Source organism: Platichthys flesus, chromosome 21 (genome assembly GCF_949316205.1).
Source record: "Platichthys flesus chromosome 21, fPlaFle2.1, whole genome shotgun sequence".
NCBI classification, from domain to species: domain Eukaryota; kingdom Metazoa; phylum Chordata; class Actinopteri; order Pleuronectiformes; family Pleuronectidae; genus Platichthys; species Platichthys flesus.
In genome coordinates, this window is record NC_084965.1 from 20595152 (window position 1) to 20601151 (window position 6000).

Genomic DNA, 6000 nt, shown 5'->3' on the forward strand with positions numbered 1-6000 from the left:
TGTAAATACATTAAAGTACCATATGTGTACTACTGAGCATTAACATGTGTTTATGGAGCGGAAGACATAATAACTAGTTGCCAATAAGTATTGTAATAGTGTAAAAAGTCAAACTTCAGTGGAACCTTTATTGGAAGAGACCTTGAGACCTTTGGACTAAATCCTGTATGTACAACAACACTACCAATAGGCTTTGTTCAGCCACAAAAGCAGCAGGTTATCAAAGTTATTTGAGCCTATGCATGCTCTTCCTGGCCTGAAGCTGAGCCCTGCCACACTAAACAGTCTTTCACAGGCTGCTGAGGCCCTGCCCTTTGTAACACCACCCGTCACTACTACTGATTGGATGGTTTAGTGAGGTCCTCGGATCGGCCCCGCCTGAGTCAGTAACGGCCCTGGCGGAGCGCCGAGAAGACATTCAATCTTTACTATCTAGAGGAAGTAAAAGTCGTAACAAAGTTTCCGTAGGTGAACCTGCGGAAGGATCATTACCGGTAGGGGAGAGCGGGGTAATGTGGGACATCAGGTAATGTGAGACACCCCCTCTATCTAGACAACTGAACACATTTGTGGTCCTTTGATTATTTTGTTTTCAAGCCCCTCCCTTTCGCCCCTTGCCATGAAGTAGAAGTTGGGGCTGTGCTGTGGAAAGTATGTTTTATCACAAAAATGTGTTTTTTGCATGTAAAAGTGCTTGCTTTGAACTTAATCAACTGTTGTGTCGAAACAAATTGATTCCTTATAGGGAAGGATATTTACGGATGCTGCTTTCCTCTTATATGATCACCACATTGCTGCCGTTACTTCCTTTGTTGAGAGGCCCTTTTGTATAGACCAATGTGCAAATGCATGAAATGAAAGGCCTACTCCGGTGTATTTTCTGGGCAAGCGGCAATCTGAGGAGGCCGTTCAATACCAATGTGGCCTCTCGGTCAGGACTGTGCATCTCTGTGCTTGGCCATCTGACAGAACACAATTCACGCTTCCCAAATAAAGTTAAACTTAGCTCTCCTCTTCAATGAATAAGCGAGAGATGGGATGCATTGGAAAGGGGGGGGGCTGAAGGATGAGCAGAGAAGGTGAGGAAAGGACAGAAACCGGGAGGAGGAGGGAGAGAGAGCCAACTGTCTGCAGGCTTTTCACTGATGGACCTTCTATCGCTCAACAAATAAATTATTGAACACACAAACAAGACAATGAGGGTGTGTCGAGGCAATCGACATAATCCAATAAATAAAATTCTTATTATAAAAAGTACCAGACACTTTAGAGGAAACGTGTGGAGACTTGGAAAAATCTTTTATTTCGTATTTACGGTATTATGATTCAGATCGGAAGCTACACCTTAATGTCTCAGTTGTGTTTACAGAAAAGACCAAAATTATAAATCTGTCATCATAAACACAAAATAAGGATATCGTGCAGCGGAAATTATATATTTTATTAATTACTTTCATTTTAAGGATATGTGATCGTTGAGCTGCTACGATTCACAGATCTGTCGATCAACCCCCATCTGAGGACGCAAGTGGATGAAAACTTCGCCCTGATGGAGCTGGATGGTGAATACTCCACCCTAAAGGAGCAGACCGACACCAACAACCTCACCTGGGAAACAGAGGGAAAGATGTTGGAGCAGATGGAGTCTCCTGCCTCACTTCTGATTTAGTGCCATATGTAGTTGATCCCCTTGACTCAACATGTGGAGTCTGCAAAGGCCAAAGAGAAGGAGCTAGAGAAGGAGCTAGGAGAGATGAACATGGAGGAAGAGCTGGTTGAGACAGAGGAAATCCAAATTGAGCAGAAGGAGAAATTTGAATCTCTACAGGAGAGCCGTGAGGGGCAGCCGGAGTTCAGGGTCCTCCTTAATGGGGCCAGCCAGTCAGAGGAGAATTCGTCCAACGAGCAGGAGCTGTCCCACAAGAGGGAAAGCAAGCAGGAGGATGAAATACGTCCCCTGATCCAGCTGCCCATTGGGCTTTAAGTAATTTCCATCAGCTCATTGTGATTTGAATCTTATGAATCGTAGGTTTGTTTTGAGGTTTAGACTTTGAAAAAGAAAAAGAGTTAAACTCATATTGTCTCCGTCTTTTCAGGAAGTCCCCTTGGAGAATGACAAGAAGAGCATGAAGATGGTGTATAGTTTCTTGGCATGATTGCTTTTCTACAATGTTTATGACATTAAAAATAAATCATATATAATGTAATGTAACACTTAAATATGTTTAAAACTAAACTTAACTTGTGCTTCACTTTACCCCACAGCATTTGTCCCACTTTACCCCACAGGGGACCTCACTAAACCATCCAATCGGTAGCAGCGACGGGCGGTGTTACAAAGGGCAGTGCCTCAGCAGCCTGTGAAAGACTGTTTAGTGTTGCAGGGCTCATCTTCAGGCCGGGTAGCTCTTGATCCTCGTGGACTAGCTTCTTCGCCGGCTGCCTGACCTGTGGGCTCTTACAGCAGCTACTCCATGTCTCCTCTCCGCCGGTGGTAATGTCATTGTAATTCTTACTCTAGTTCCCTCAGATCTGGGATGGAAACATTAGATGTAGTGTAAGACCTCTTTTCAATAGAAACTGTCCCCTTCAATACCCAGTGAGGACCGATAAGCTCATTAAACCCCAGAGCCTGAGAACGTATTCATGTCATCCGGAAAAGATCTGCGCTGACAGTATTCAGCAGAGGAATGCAAATTGGAACTGAAAATGGCACGACACTGTACCCCATAGCTAGGGTTGCCAACTCTCTGAAAAATAAATAAGGGACACCTCATTGGCAGGGCCGGCCGACCCGATTGCCTTCCCCCCTTCCTTGCTCTGCAAATTTTCTTGCCCTTTTTTTTAGAGTGAAACGATTTTTTAACTATTTGACCATGAATTGAGTTAGATGCATATTTTTGAGTGACATGAACAAAAGGAAAACAAATTATTATCCAGCAATTCACTTAAATAATAAACAAAATCAACTGAATGAAATGAGAATCTTTCTTAAACAGAAACCTGTCTGGCTTAACAATAAACTGTATACATTAATATAAAACAATAGAAAGCAGAACATCCATACTGAAATAGTGCATTTGTTTAGTGCAATAACAAAAGTGCAAACAGTACTGTAGAAAAATTGTAAACATATTTGTGCCTTAAAGGCCATGACACTAGGCTACAGTTGTAGTAAAACAGAAAGAAAAAAAACTCATGAACTCAACAGCTCAGTGCCACATTATGTGGAGACTTTTTCCACTTGTACTTCTTCTGTGATCTTGCTGCAGTGAGAAGTTGTTTGTCTTTGAGTGCAGCAGAGTAGAACTCTGAGCAAGACAGTTCATAATTGAGGCTAACAATGAGCTCACCTTTAATTAATTCCACGGAACATTTGTTCCGCACATCAGTCCATTTGTTCTTCATAAAAGAGAAAATCCTCTCCACAAACCCAGTGGAAGATGGGATGCTGAGGAAAAAGGATACAGCAGCTTGGATGTTGGGAAGGTCAGCTGTCTGAAGAACCTCCATCCACCTCTCTGCTGTTCTTTAGACTGCCAGGCTTCCTTCTCCTGAGTGAGGTGCTCCAGAAGACTGTTTGCAGATACACATTCTTCATACAGATCATCCATGGAGATGTTCAGCCTACCAGAAGAGTTGAAAAGTTGTCATTTACAGTGGTATAATGGGGGGAAATCTAATTGTATATATTCATAATTTTGTATACTACTTTAACTACCTATAGTTTAATTTATTTATTATTCTTTATTTATTTATCCATCTATCTATCTATCAAGTATATGAACTGTTTGAATTTGTAAGATGTTGTATAAAAGATTGCATATGTGTGTATACTGTAAACTAAGTTTATGTATTTATATGTATATTATCTATCAATTGTATTTGTTTATAACCATCAATAACATTAAACATGGTCTATCACTACACTAGCAATTGTTTCATTCTTACCTGCCAACCAGGCAAAGCCGGTTGGTTATGTTCTCCATGTCATCAAAGGAGATCTTCCCAGATGCTAGAGAGAGGGGCTGCAGGTGGAAGAGCCAGTTTTCCTCTGAGAAGTCAAACCACTTCTCAATATAACTGATGGCATGGTTTAAGAAGGCTGTAAAGCCTTCTTAAACCTTCCTCAACTCCAGCAGCATCTTCTGTCAACCTCAGCAAATCTTTCAGGCGCTTTGAACATTATTATTAAACTTTATACAGGCTCAAGGCCCACAGTATAAAAAGACAAAACATACAATCAATACATTACACAGAAATATACAAGGAAAGAAGGGCTAAAAAAGGCACTCATGCCAGTGTTCCCAGATCTTAGATGTGTACTTAACAGAGCTGCGGACAGGGTCTGTCATCAGATCAATTATAGAATTTGTTGAGCGGTCCAGCCGACTCATAAACTTAAAAATAAGGTTCCTCAGCAAGGCCATGAAGGTGGTTAGACTCATATTACAGAACAGCTCACTGGCTCTAGTACTCCTGGGTTTATGCAGGAGTAATCTAAGACAGTCATTATAAGCTACTTTAAGCTTACGCAAGCTCTCCTTCTTGTAATTCACCCAGAGTGGAGCAGTATAGAGAGGGGTGCAGTAGGCTCTAAACAAATGCATCTTTACATCAACTGTACAGTGGTGGAATTTTCTAACCAACATGTTAGCTTGGACATAGAGCAATCTCCTCTGTCTGAACATGTCGGCATCATCCTCTAACGTGTCTGTAATAATGTGCCCTAAGTATTTGGTACTATTGGACACCCCCAGAGTTTGCCCAGAGAGATGAAAGGCAGGAAACTTAATATCCATGTCATCCTTAGTACTACCGACCATTGCCAGGCTCTTTTTGGCATTATATTTCACATCAAAATCAACCCCATAATTAGTTCAGATGTTAAGCAGCTGTTGAAACCCACTGCTACTAGGGGATATTAAAGCTAGGTCGTCTGCATACATAAAGTGATTGACCAGAGAATCACCTAACATACAACCTGTTCTGCATTCTCCCAGCTGCCTGGAAAGGTCGTCCATATAGAGATTGAAAAGGGCTGGGGATAATATACCCCCCTGCCGGACCCCGTTACCAACTTTAAAAGGGGTAGATAAGATGCTCCCCCATCTTACAATCATAGTCTGGTTCGCATACCAGTAAGCTAGGATACGTACTAAGCTACTGGGCACACCCCTAAGCATGAGCTCATTAAACAGCTTAAAGTGGTTGACGCGGTCAAATGCTTTGGATGCATCAATAAACCCTATAAGCATAGTAGAGCCCTGCCTTCTATATGTGTCTATAGCCTCTTTCAGAGTGTAAATACATAGGTCGGTACTATGCTTGGGCTTAAAGCCAAACTGATTGTCAGTGGTGGTTATGTATTCACTTATCCTGTCAAGAATTAATCTTTCTAGCACTTTGGAGAGAATACTAGCAACTGCAATGGGTATATAGTTATCAATACTTCCAATCTTACCAGCCTTGTCTTTGATAACTGGGACAAGAACTACTGACAACATGGAGTCTGGCAATATGCCATGCGTCACCATCCCGGTGATGCAGATAGATAGTAGCACAGCCAAGCTGGGGCCAGCTAACTTAAGGTGCTCTGCTGTGATGTTGTCCAGTCCACTAGCTTTCTTGTCTGCAAGTTGCCCGATAGCACTGAGAACATCATTTGGGTGAAAACAAATACTTTCCTCATCAATTTTGCCAACATGAAAAGGATTATATTTAATACTATTGAACAGCTCTGCATAATGCTGCCTCCAAAGGTCAGCTATTGCCACTACATCCGTTACCCCTTCTATACTGCAAGGAAGAGCTGCTTTCGCCCTATTAAGGGTTTGTACCTCTTTCCAGAAGCTAGTGATGTCATTTTTAAGCAATTTATCAGCCATAGATTGAGCACTCAGCACCTGCTCTTGTTTGTTTATGTAGCGCAGGGCATATTTATACTTTGCATTCATTTTCTTTTTATTATCAAGGTCAGGTCCCTGCCTGGGCCTTCCA